Genomic DNA, 14,294 nt, shown 5'->3' on the forward strand with positions numbered 1-14,294 from the left:
ATGGATATCTCTATGCCCAGCGTTCCGGCATGAGCACTAAAGCTCTCCACGCCAACCTACGCGCCTGCAACCGGCCGTATGACGTCACGTTTCCGCTGCGCACGCGCTGTGACCTGACACAGCTACCCTGACAGGTGAGAAGAAGGGCGGTATGATCAAACGAGTGGGCATACAGCACCCCTGCGTGCCTGCACGCGGCCACTGACGTCACACCCCCACTGCCCAGGCGTGATTCCGGAGGCTTCGCCCGCCCATTTGAACGGATACGGTGATTTTGAGCCAGCCTCCAATGCTCATACATAAAGAAATCGTGGAGGATGCATAAAAATAGTGAGTTCTAGTAAGGAATAGAGGCACGTGAAGGCGGAATCCTAGTTGGACCTGCTGTTTATCTGCTGTTCAACTGCACGCTAAAATATGCGGTTGCGCACGTCACCATTTGGCCAGATCCCTGGGCAGCACCTTCCGAAGCTCGTTACACTGACTCGCTCGCTGTCTGGCCACCTCCATGAACCCCTTCCTCAGCCCGCTGGTACGTTCAACTCTCAAGGGGGCGCGGGCTGAACGTGCTGCAGCGGGTTCTCTCCACGTATGCTCCGTCGCGTTTTCTAGGAAGCCACCTCTGGCGCTGTTTTCCTTTCACTCTGCCTGCTCCCGTTTTCTGTGCCTCACGCGTTCTATTTTCTATTATTCAAGCTTTCTACTTAATAGAACCACCTGAAGCAATTCCAGTGAGCGATAGCGCGTCCAAAAGGGAAAACGTTCCGCTTTCATGTTCGGAGCAGGATCCCAAGAAATTATTTTAAGTTTCCAGTCAGACTAGAGTGCTATTTTGAAGCAGCTGACAGTGCCACTAGATTGAGGTCTACAGCAAATAACATTGTTTCTTTTACAGCGATCTTTATTTCGACCAAGTTACAGACATTGGACAGTGTATACTGTAAATCAAAAGGATTTATCTTCGATGATACAAAACATATCGTCATGGCAATTTCTTTCTTCCGTGAGCGTCGAGATTAGAGCGCATAGACTTAGTAACACGGAATCCCAAGTTGCCGGTAAAAAAAATCTTCGAAGGAGTCATTCGCTAAGTCAAATTAAGTTATATTGAGAAAACGGCGGGTGAAAGCGCGCTAGATTTAGTCTCGTCGAAGTATTCTTCGATTGCCCTCCTTTTCAGCGGCCACCAGTGCCGAGTGGTGGTTCCGCCTAGAATGCGCCGGCGAGCCTCTTGAAGAAGTTTTTCTCGCAGGTGTCAGCGCAGGCGGCGAGTGACTCGTGGCGGTTGGGCCCGGCCAGACAGGCCGTTCGCCAGGGTATGCAAGCGGACAGCGAATGGTCGTAGTGGAAGCCGAAGCGCTTCTGGCTGGACCGGCACGCCCCGAGGAAACGTGGAACACGGCAGGAAGGATCGCCTGCGGTCAAGAAAGGGAGCCAGTACGACCCAGCGAGGAAGTTCTTAAAAAAAAGTAAAACCGCGGGAAAAAACGCTCTGGTTTAAACAGATCTAGTCTGGTCTAGCTGGCTTACACCTGTAAACCTAATTATAACGAGCCTGGTCTGTTCGGATTGGTTTTGCAAACACCATGCCAACCATGTTTGAACGGTAGGCTGCTTAATAATTGGATTCAGTCTCACTTGCGCTGACGCACACACACGCCGGCGTGCCGCCCATGGCGAGATTGAGCGACAAAGCATCGGTGAAGCAGTGGTTAAGCCCTCACATCGTCACGTCACGTGGTACCGCAGCGGGAGGCTCTAAGCGAGCGCATCTGCGACCTCCCTCCGCAGCGGATCACGTTGCGTGACGTCACACCTGTGACACCTGAGCTCCGGTGGCTCAAGGTCATTGCGGCGCGATGAATGGCCTTGTGAAAGGACTGGGAGGACAGAGATCATGAGCCATTCCGCACTGTGAAGGTGGATGACCAGCGAAGCTGTTAAGCACACGACATGGAGGCGACCAAGAATTGGGGTGAAGGGAACCGGCAGATTCTGTTCTCTTGAGTGTGGACGGCTATCATCCCTGAGAAAGACACACGCATAAACGCAGACACGTTTACTTTGTTTTATTTATTTATTCATTTATCATGATACCCAAAGCGCCAATGTTGGAATTACAGTGAGATGAAAACATTCAATAACAAACACTAAGTACAGCTTTGTAAAAAACAAAATTAAAGAGTAACAACCGAAGTAACGCAAACTGTTGTACAACGGCGAAAAAAGACAGCTTGCAAAATTGAAATGAATCACCTCATCTGCAGGCATGCGGCGAAAGTTTCACTCGACGTAAAAGACACCTACCGCTGAGTTATGTTATTTCAGTCCTGCATGGACCTCGCAAAAAGGACATTTTAAACAGATTTGTTCTGCATAATATTTCTTGTACTTTAAGGGAATGATCACTTCTGAAAAGGGTGTAGGGTGGATTTTGTAAGTAATTGTCGTGCTGTATTCCAGTTTATGAGTGAAATATGCCGTGAAAAAGCTTTAGTTGGAGCCTTATTCTGCGGTCATGCAAAGATTGCCATTCCAGAGAATTTTTTCGCAGGGACACACTGAAACTCCTAGTATATTAACTGCAAACAAAAAGAACAGACGAATTTTGTATCCTTTCTATCCGCTCTATATCTGTAACCACCCAAGGGTCCCAGACTGTGTACCCGTATTCGAGTATTTCGAGTATAGGGTGCATGTAAGTCTTGTATAGCAGTGCCTTTGTTTTGAACGGAAAATGTACTGTACTGACTTTAAAAATGGCCCATCTCGATAACTAATTAATCTACTCAAGATTTCTATCCAAGTGGTGAGACGCATAAGTGAAGGTCCAAATCAAGTTTTCAACGGCTTGCGACTTCGGTGGCGACCGCTTGCTAATGGCACGAAAAACGAAACCTTCGTTTTCCAAAGCCTCGCACTTCAAGTATACACGTGGATCCCCGGCAGTTCTTATTGTCGGGAGTCAAAAAAAAAAAAAAAAACACGAAGCCCAACGAAGGAAAATGGCTCTCAAATAGCGGGCTCCGACGATTCAAGATTGAAACGTTCGGAAAACAGCCGTTTGTCCTGCTGTGCACAAACAGGCTGATGATAATGACAATAAGGGGCTAAGGAGAGCGAAGCTTGTAGGGCCTTACTTGTTACGAGGCAGGCCTGCTGGCATTGCTCCGCCGTGGTGAACCGATTGGGGCCGTAGAGGCACTTGCCTCCCGTGTACCTGGTGCAGTTGCCCTCCTCAAAGAAGAACGAGTGCTCGCGGAAAACGAGATCTTCGTCCGTGCACTGGGAAGAAAGGACGGGCTCCAGACATTCGGCGGGAGCCTCTGCACCAGGGTAAAAGAGAAGCGTTTCTGCTGAACAAACGATTTAAAGGGACCCTCCTTTCAACTGCTTTAGAAATCTTAAATGCTTGCAGAATGTAGTCAACAAACACATCCAGTACATAGATTAGGGGGTCGCAAAGTACCGCAGCTAAAAATTACTGTTCTATGCCCATCAGATAACTTTCAAACTTGCTCAAAAGCTTTTTTCTCTTTCCGGGTCTTGGCGTTCTTCGATAGCTAGAATTATGTCATTACGACAGCGATGAAGTGGCTATTGGCTGGCTTTCCTCCAGTTGCAGCAATGAACGCATTCGACGGCCACTCTAAAAATAAAGCCACAAAAGCAAAGCAGAAACGGAAGGCACGTCTGCTGCGACGAGAAAATCACGCAGTGTCGCCCCGTGCTGGCGGTAACTATAGCTTTCTTAGCCCTTCCGGACGCGAAGGAAAGACAGATAGCGTTTATCGGAAGTGCGGCAGAGTACACTTGAATTAGTGCCTTATCAAATCGACAGCTGCAATGAGAATACATAATGATGATTGCGATTTAAAGCATACCGCATTGATTCCTCTGCAGAACACCATGATAGACATTTCTGCATTATTTACAGGGAAATTAGAGACAGCGATGACCACAAGGCACTAAATAGTTAATTGGAAAAGATTGCTCACTGGTGTGAAGAATGGCAAATGTCGATAAACGTAACAACAACAGTCTGTATGACGGTGACCAGAAAGAAGTTTCCCTCTGTGTTTACTTACACAATAAACAACACACCTTTACAAAGAGTTACGCAGCAGAAATATCTCGGTGTCACATTAACTTCCTATCTGAGATGGGAAGCGCACATAAACAACGTCACCGCTGCAGCTCTGCGCAAGCTGTTTTTCTTAAGAAGGCGGCTACCACTTACACCGACACAAACTAGGCTCTTAACCTACACAACATTCATCCGTCCAATTTTAGAGTACGCCAACACGGTTTGGTTTCCTCAATATGCCACTCATATTGCAAGGTCAGAACGGGTACAAAAGAAGGCCGTAAGGTTTATCTACAACAATTAAGTATAAACGCACCGACTCGCCCACTAACCTTTTAGAATCTTGTGGTCTTCCCACGCTAGCGACAAGGGCAAAACTGGCACGATTAAAATTTATACACAACTTGCTTCATAACCGCAGCCGCATCGATGCATCAAAATACATCTCCCTAGCAGAATCCAGAGACCTAAGACACAAACATGCGTACACCATTACCGAATACACCTTTAGCAGCGATTGCTTCAAGCATTCATTCTTTCCCCTGTCAATAAGAGAATGGAATAGTTTAGATTCCTCGATTACCAGTATCCAATCAATGTCAGAGGTCACCTAAAAAATGGAGGACATGTTCGGTAAATAATTTTTTAGTTATCTTTTTCTCTTTTGGTGAGCCGTATTGTTTTCTAGCGGTTATATTTGTTGTATAAATGTTCCCGTACAATTGCGCGTAAACTAATTTATTTTTCTGGTTGCAATAACTGGTTCTACGTTACCAAAGTGTATGTTTTTTGTGGTGTATTGTTGCCAGTGCTCTTGTGTTTGCGTACAACTAGTGTCGTATTGTCTACTTGATAAGTAGAACTGTCTTGTATGCCATATTTAAGTATGCACCGACTGTTCAGTGTTCGTATGTAATCAACGCCATTTTTTCAAAATGTACCTATTGAATTTTGTAAAGGCCTCGAGTCCCCTTAAGGCATTTCTGCCTCCAGCCTGTGTCCTCTTAGACATTGTCTGACAAATATGCCGCTGTACAAATGTGAAACTGAAAACCGTGTGTTGTGTATGCAAGAACTGATGCTTTTATGCTTTGGTCTCGTATGAGACTGGCAGTATTGAAAATAAATAAAATAAATAAATTTCTCCCAGGCATTGTGAGGAAAAACCCAGTAGATCGCTACTTTGTAACATCGAGATTACAAACGAATCGGAGAGCAATACGCTTTACAAGTCCCTATAACGCTTGCTACACCCACCACGTTCACGCAGGTACTAACAAGTAAGCGAAAGAAATGATTATAATATTGAATTGGGATTAGTTTCTTACAAGCGAGCATATACAATATTTAGTGAGCAAATTTTAAAGCCGCGAGCGTAACAAACCAGGTTGCGAATAACCCATGAAAAATGAGGGATGACTTGATCCTTTGCTCCCATGAGAGAAATCCTAGAATCCCGCTGCGTTGTTTCTGTACTCACATCTGGCGTATTACGACGAATAGTGGCTTTAATAAGAAATAATAAATACAATTCGAACTGCCCAAAATATCCATAATCCGCTGTGCTAAACACCGAGCCTCTCTAAGGTCAGTTTTGCTACAACAAACATGCATTGGTAAGACGGCATTTTGAGACGTCATAGAAGTGATAAAAACACCAAAGTAAAGTAGGAAGGATTTGGGGTCTTTTAAGAACATCCACAAAAGCCTCACGTAGCCTGAACTAAAACTATATAAACCTAGCGTTTTAAAGTTCGGCTTCACCACTACTTCCAAATGCTTTGCGGAGACAACCTTTTTCGGTAAAGGCATGAGATGTATAAAACTTTAAGGCCCTACACTCTACCTCCTTAAGGGCGAATCACCTTAGGGGCTCGGGAGCAGACATCTCATGCAGTAAAGGTACTAAAACACTCGGACACTCGTTTTCCAACGCCTCGCGCTAGAACGCTTCGTGCTTCAAAGACACGAGACGTTTACAGCAAAGCTGTATACCTCCACGTTCCAACAGTTTAATCTCCGTGGGCAAAAGCGCCAAGGCCTAAGATACCGAGTGCTCAAAATCAGAACAGCATTATACACTTTATCATAATTTCGAAACCTCATCATACATCTAAACCGCATCATCGAAACCGCACCATACACTTATAGGCTGCATGCTTCGCCGCTCCCAAGATTTCAGGTTAGTGAAGATGGCCCGGACTTTTTAGTTCTTTTTTTCACACTAGCTTGATAATAGGTTTATCTTGTCCCAGTCAAAGAGATCGGCGGGGTTCACAATGAAGGAGATGTCCTACGACAGGTTATGACAGATGAGAGAAAGGGAGGACCTTTTGACTGCGTATTAAGATGTCACATCTCTGACAGAGGCCGCTCTGAAGGCGCCCGGGACAATCCCTAAGCTTAAATTTTAAAAATCTGCTTATCTGCCATACACGGATGTTTTGCTGAGACAACATTTTTCGGCGGTATTATGAGAAGCGTTGTACAATACCATGAAGGTTTTAGGGACTCACAATAATGCCTCCATAAATCCACAGCCTCCTATACAGCGCTAAACACCGAGCCACTACGCGGAAAAGCATTGCTGGGGAAATATGTTTATGGGCAACATAAGATGTCTGATATCAATGATAGCCCAATGACCTTTAATGAACTGCCTCAAACAACACCGCATGTAGCCGTAATACACTAAGCGCCTTGAAAGTTGATTTCATAACTATGCACAGAATAATTGGTGGGAAGACATTTTTTTAGGGGCAATGTAAGGAGTCTGACTTAAAAGTATGAAGCCCGAACACATAATACTAACAGTGTGTTTAGATGCCGTGAAAGTGTCATATATGTTACAGACAGACGGGATTTCTCCTTGACTCCGCATAAAACTGCCGCCCATTTAATTAAAACGCAAGTTAGGCATTTGTTGGGGCCCGGCGCGAGGAAATGAAACCTTTCCATCTGTCCTGACAATTCTAAGCATTGTGTGTCGTCGCTTTTTTGTTGTTTGTGTAGCATTAAATTTTGTAGGCTGACCCGTAAGCAAGGGACTGGAAATTCTGTCCCGACAATTCTAAGTATTGTGTGTCGTTGCTTTTTTGTTGTTTGTTTAGTATTAAATTTTGTAGGCTGACCCGTAAGCAAGGGATGGAAAATTCTGTCCCGACATGCACCGTCAAATCCTCAGCAGCGTTGATGTAAAAAAATAAGAATCAATTAATAAAAAAAAAACGCTGGAGGTCTCACTCCATGGGCTCGAGCGTCGCCAGTAACTACATTCCGCTGGTTTATATTGACAAATCCAGCCAGCTCAGAGGCTGATATTAGCGCTGTGCCATTGAACTAGGAATAACATTTTATGGCCGACAGGGCCAGCAGAGTGGTATTTGTGACTTTAATTGGAGATGTTGCTCGGGCTTTTCTGCACGCCGCTATTTATCTTCCAAGCAGAAATTTCGTGCGGGACAGGACCCTATGTGGTAGCAAAAATATGTTTTGTTGGAAGATTTCGGGGAAAAGTACATTAACACGTGTAATACTGGGGGATGGTCTGTTTTCGCCCGTAAAGCAAAAACCTTTTAGCTTGCGGGATCAGCACCGCCAAGTCGCTGACGAGAATAGCAGTGACCTAGTATACGGCCACACGTTACGAAACTGCTGCATGGAGATGCGATCTCCTCGAAGTCAGCGGCGTCGGTGGTTCAGTGGTAGAATACTCGCCTGCCACGCGGGTGGCCCGGGTTCGATTCCCGGCCGACGCAGTTTTTTTGTTTCTGGCTTGTAATATGCGAAATATCGCGAACTCCGCCACGTTTTTCGCGTTTCCACATTTTTTGCCGCAAACACCACTCCCACTAACCTAACAAAAGGCGGTGAAGCGCTTAATTCTTTGTCTGTGGTAGTTCTACGCCATCAATGTTCGCATAAGAACCTACTGGTACGCTTCTAAGCTCATGTTTCTTGGTCTTGGCTTTTTGGCAACGCTCCCATCACTTCCAGCTGTTTTCAGCTCCTGATAAAAAAAAAATCATTTCTGCCATAGCCAGCCTGACCACTAGTCATACATAGACCTTTCGAAATACAAAAAGCCTTTACAAGCTTCTAGCACAGGTGGCAGGCTTGTACTTGTCGACTCTACACAGCGCAAGCCAAGTCTAGGGCACATTTTAGGCACAACAAAAGTGAAAAAAGAAACATTATAACGTTCTGGTAATAAAAATACACATTAGACTGGTTTTTGGCAAAATAAAGAAAAAAAGGTATTCAGAATGGCGTCACAGAGAGGCCAGGAAAGAGAGTGCAAAAACACCATGTTAAGATACTGGCTCGCGCAACGCGCTCGAGCGCCACCGAAAATTACATCCGGCTGGTCTAAACCCCACACATCCGGTTAACTCTGCAAGGTACGCGTTTAATCGGGAAAAGAAATGAAAAGAAACTACAGCGTGTTTCCGGTGTCGGCGTGAGCCACATTGGCGGCGGGGTGCTGACGACAACGTGACCTACGGCGGTGGTGTTGGTGGCTATGTCTCACCGTTCGGTCGTTTTGGTAGTTGCGGACGTTGCCGCGTTTTACGTTATCCTACTTGTTCGTGCATTCCCGTTACTCATTCGCATCGACCAAGGACACCTAATAGGGAATTTAAGCTCGTCAAAATTAACTCATACTAGTCATACCGTGGAAGCTTGTTTTATCAAACGAGACTAGTAAACCCTTATGGCAGTTGTATTTGCAATACAGCGAAAGCTCGTTAATTCGAAGTCGGTTAATTCGAACTTTCGGGTAATTCGAACCGACGCCATGGTCCCTGCACAGCCCTGTATATTTCCATGGGGCAAAGTTCCTGATAATTCGAACGCGTCGGTATCCAGAATGGTTAATTCGAACTGGGATCCCCTGGTTTCCATCGGTCCTCGCCGAAGAAGTCGGCCCAGAGTGATTACAATGTGTTTCAAATCCTGATCAAACCAAAATAACTAGAGATGCAAAACAACGACACAAGAAAGAACAGCATAGCGCGCTCTCTACGCTGCTGCAACAGCTTGTTTCGCAGCTTTCGCTTCCACAGCGGGCGCCGTGCCGCCGCCCCAGTGTTCCAGTTTTCTTTGTGCCACGGTCGTTCGTCTAAACCCACAATCGTGTAGTAGCGCCTAATTCGCGATAAGAAGTCCAGAGGTGGGTTCTTTGTGTTCTGCCAGCGTAATGTGGCGCGATGTCCATTCCTTCTAGCGACCGCCCGCTAATTCGAACTCCGCTTAATTCGAACAACTTTATGATCTTCAAGTTCGAATTACCGAGCTTTTAGTTTAGTAATTACATAAAGCCGTCGCACTCGTCGAACTGTTCTCGTAGGACTCACCTGTAATTTTCCCTCCATTCGCCATAGCTATGCAGTGAAGCCATTCTTGGCATAATTTTTCGAAAGTTGTGCCGTTAAAAAACCGCTCTTTTTGCCTGAATTATCCGATCTTGTTACAAAAATCAAGACATCAGGCCAATGAGAGAAATGAATGTCATAATGTAATAAAAAACCCAGACGTTCACCACCCGGATACCTTACAGATGGTGTCACCTGGGACGCTGGATTGGCTTTTAATTTGGGGGGGGGGGGAAACAAGACTTGAAACCTATACGAGATTTAAAAAGTTAAAATCTGGAACTGGAGCGAGATGTAAATAAAATAACTTTGTGGCTTTGACAAACCTGGCACTGATGCCAGCTGTATGACTGTGTGCCACTAATTGGTGGCTAATTGGTGGCGTCCCTATTCTTGACTGATAAATGGAGATGTATGGCATGACAGCATTAAAACAAAGTCCACTGTTTTTAAACCTGAAAGTTCTTTTTTTATTTAAAAAAAAAGATGATTGCTTATTCGCTAATTGTTCTTTTTTTAAAAAAAGAACAATTAGCGAATAAGCAATCATCTTTTTTTTGAGGAGACGTAATTGAGGAGACGTAAATGAGGAGACGTAATTACGTGGTCACGTGACATCATTTATTAGCAGGTGGGTGTGATTATTGTGGCGCAGTGGGAAGAGCACCATGTACCTCGCGTTCCAGCCACAGGTAGTGAATGCGTTGTATCAGCAGATTCTTGAGGTAGTTTGAATGAGTCAAGGATATAAGGCGCGTTCGTAGCCTTCCATTCTGTGTCGGCTTTGTGGCGCAGTGGGTAGAGCACCATGTACCTTGCGTTCCGCCCGCAGGGTCGTGAGATCGAAACCTGGCGCAGGTAAGTATTATTTTTTTTTATATAGTGTAGGGAGAGGGGTGCGGACGACGATGGACAACTAGAACGGGTGACATCGTGGGTTAAAGAAATGCTCTGCATTTAAAACTCCCGCGTGTGCGAGCTTTCGGCGCACGTCAAACATCCCCAGGTGGTCAAAATTAATCCGGAGCCCTCCACTACGGCGCGTCTCATCGCCTGCGTTGCGTCGGCGAGTTAAACCCTACAATCAATCAATGTGATATTGAAGGGATTTTTACTGCCGAATATTACTTATGCAAATACCAAAACATAATACCACTAATTTTCCCTAACATATTTATGCAAATACCAAAACATAATATCACTAATTTTCCCTAACAATTTAAACCGCTGAAAAAGCGATTGTGAATGTGGATGCAGGATTTACAGCCTTCAGAGATGAGTTCTCCCTTAATTGTTGTTTTTTTTTCGGCGACGTGATTGACTGTCTAAAGTACACGCGACAACGTCGGTTAACACCTGTGAGCCAATGTTTACAGTGCACCCGCCTTCTTTACATCGCATAAACGATCATTTTTAGTACCTTGTCAACAATACAGCCTTAGGAAGTCTAAGTCAACAAGCTCGACCAATTTTTCGGGCGAATTTCGAGGAGTTGTAGCGTTTCTTTTTTGTTTTTTTTTTGTTTTTTTTTGGGGGGGGGGGCATTCCGGGAAAGTTATAGCTCAAATTTAAGTAGATCAAGTATTTATAGCTCAAGTGCAACGAGGAATTACAAGAGGGATCTTTATTACTTCTCCTATTATCGTGTCAACGCTGTGTAACCAAGGAAAGCTTTGCTAGGTTACTCCCGCCAGTGTTGTTGCTTGGAATGCTCCAAGTGCATCGTCTGCAACCGTTTATTACTCCACCGTTGCCCATTATTCAGTACCGGAACTACTTCGGAGCCAGACGCGGCTGCCGCATGTGGCAATTGACAGCGTGGCTACTACGCCGAATGCACTCAAGGGTCACTCAAGACAAAATTGAAGTTGGTCTAAATTCAAGGAACGGCATCCGCAGAAAACGAATATAGCTGTTTCTGGGGCAGTACCTCGAAAATAATTGCGCAAATAGTGAAAAAATGAACCTATCACTCGCTCAGCAGCGATGACGTAAACGGTGACTGAACGGATGGGCCGAGTTACCTGACGAACAACAAAACGAGAACCCCACACAAGCTCTCAAATAAACGCGTACAATATTTGTTTCCGCGTTAACTTTCTTAAGTCATACACAATTTTAAATGTGCAGGTATAATTAAGGCCGTGTCGACATTCTCGAGCTGCCAAGCCACGGCGCCAGCGGTGGTTACAATGGTTATTGCAGGTTCGGCGTCGTCACATGTCACATGTTTGTTCTCTCCCGGTATACATCATGGCCGCAAGTAGAGCGTCGGACTTCCGCTGTTCCAATCTTCTGTGGACGGTAATTGGCATCTGAACAACGTGTTCGCTCCCTCACATAGGGCCGTGTGCCCCAACGAAGTTTTGCACCCAGGCCGGCAGCCAAAGTGTGTTTGTGGTCGCGTTCGATTAGCGATGAAATTCGACGGCGTTATCCTGCCGGTGGATTGTGTTTGCTATGTTGGAAATATCAATAGCCACGATTCAACCCTGCACCAGTTATGTAGTGTGTGCACGATTTTTTGTAAAAACCTTCTCGGCTTGCGCCGGAGTGGAGTGACTTATTCGCCCCTGAAATCCCAAGAAGCGAGCCTTACGACGAACCGGAGGCAATTTTTAACTCTACCTACCAATGGTTCTTCCGTGGCGTGCGGGACAAAAAAAAAAAAAAAAACTCAAACGCGGCTGGAATGGGGAAGGCGCTTTTCACTCACGGAGCACAGCCTAGATGGCGCGGCGATGGGACGCTATTATCCAGCGTTCCCGGCGCGCAGCTGCCTGCTCGCACTGGCGGTCGCATTGGAGGAGCGGCATTGTCGTCTGCTTTAGCGACGGTTGTTTTTGGCCTGGCGTGCTTCGCGTCTATTGCGCGCTTCCCTCGCTCAGCTTATTAACTTGTCCGACAGCACCTCCTGGGTAACCCGGACCCGACGGAAATAAGTGAGCGTACGGCAAAGATACGTTAAGGTTTGGTTTGCGCGGCGGGAAAACCAAATGTAGAGACCACATACAGGCATCTGGCCGCTAGAGAAACACTACCTTTTGCGCACTGCTTGCCACGAATGGGACTCCGTTTTCTTAATTGATGAATACCAATTCGGTTGTGTTTTTAAAGGTATTACAAAATGGGAAAGCAGCAACTGGATCTGATAAAAACGATTATAAAAGTTCCCTCAGATTTCTCGCAATTCTCAAACTTACTAAACTAACTAGCTTAAATCGGTTAAATGGGAATCACTAAGCTCACATGCAAAATTGTTTTGGTTTCTGCGCTTGTGTCGCGCGGTTGTGTACCCCCAGCTTTCACATCCGGATGGCTAGGTTTCGCTGTCGCACCCTTCGAAACACGCTCCTTTCCGCTTTCTTTCTGCCGACGCACGGCCGGGCTACAGCGGCGTCGTCCGCCGCTCTAGCCCGGCCGCGCTCCATGCTGCTGCGTTCGGGACGCCGTTCCCTCCAGCGAATTCCAGGTAACGGCTGGCAGAATTTCATGTTTCACTCTTCGTTGAGCCACGTGTGTGAAATGAAGTGACGTCGTTTGGGCAATTGTTGTGGGTGTCGTTTAAATCTTTGCTTTCCAACCACCTTCACAGCGTGAATTGGAGACATTTTTAATGAGCGTTTATTTTGCCACAAGGCATACATAAAGGGGTATGAGTTGATAACTAAAGGTCACTAGATGAACATGAAAATGTTAGCTTAGCGAATGAAGTATAGGCGTGAACCATGATGGCGCGCATGTATCCTTGCGGCGTTTGCCGATGTGTTGTCTACGCGGAGGCCCGTCGCCGCAAGGTGCCGCAGTCTCGTCGGACGCAAGGCGAGGCAGGACCACAGCAAGTGCTGGAGGTCGGCGATCGAGTCGCTTTCGTGGCAAATTGGCAACCGGGGGTTGCAAAAAGCAATCGATCACCTGTTAATTTCGCGCTTCGGCCTCAAAGTGCATGCAGTGACGATGTGTTCGCTCGGAACCATTTCTAGATTGTCTATAGCTGAGTAAAATGTGTGCGTCTAACCGGGTCTTCTGATTCAGCGCATTTAAGTGAAGTTTCGTCTGTGTCCAACTTGCTATTTGTCTTCAGTGTCCCTTTAAGGCGACAGTATGGTGAGGAGGTCAGAGTATAACCCGCCGTGGTGGCTCAATGGCTAAGGCTTTGTGCTGCTGAGCCCAAGGACGCAGGTTCGATTCCCGGCCACGGCGGCCGCTTTTCTGATGGAGGCGAAAAGCAAAAGCGCCCGTGTGTACGAAATTTCGGCGCACGTTAAATATCCCCAGGTGGTCAAAATTAATCCGGAGCCCTCCACTACGGCGCGCCTCATCGCTTGTGCCGTTGCTCCCGAAAGGGTTGCGAAACTAACAAACAACTTACAAATGAAACCAAGATAACCCAGAATAACTTAGAGACGCTTTTCGGCTGCTAGAGCCCTACACTTCACACTTACCTTAGTGAAAAAAACTTTCAAATCTTCAACACCAAGTTAGCAACGCCACCAAAGGCTTTGATTTCATTTCATACTAAACCGCTACCAATTTGTTCAATTGATTTCTTCCGAGCACGTATAATCATAATCCCGATAGTGATGATTGATATTAAACATGTATAATTAGAATTTTTATGGCTTCTGTAACACACGCGGGAATTATCCGGTGATGTCGATTGCATTGCTATGTATTGCGTTCGTGGAATCTTGATAGGGACAAATGTTTGGGAATGCAATTCTGATCGCATGCTGACAGCCACAAACAATAATTTGGCTTCGATATTTTATATCAAACGCCACAGTTACTAAACCTCTTGCTTAGTGAAAATCGTATCTTTTTTTAAACAT

At 45.8% G+C, this 14,294-nt stretch overlaps 1 non-coding gene across 1 annotated transcript; it reads left to right on the forward strand.

The window, feature by feature from the left end:
• Window positions 1-7,774: 7,774 nt before the first annotated feature.
• Trnag-gcc (transfer RNA glycine (anticodon GCC)) lies at window positions 7,775-7,845 on the forward strand. Its single transcript has one exon. It is a non-coding gene; the product is annotated as a tRNA-Gly (tRNA).
• The last annotated feature ends 6,449 nt before the right edge of the window (window positions 7,846-14,294 follow it).

The sequence above is a fragment of the Haemaphysalis longicornis genome, unplaced genomic scaffold (genome assembly GCF_048455015.1).
Source record: "Haemaphysalis longicornis isolate Haplotype H1 unplaced genomic scaffold, Haemaphysalis longicornis Haplotype H1 scaffold_3, whole genome shotgun sequence".
Classification (NCBI taxonomy): domain Eukaryota; kingdom Metazoa; phylum Arthropoda; class Arachnida; order Ixodida; family Ixodidae; genus Haemaphysalis; species Haemaphysalis longicornis.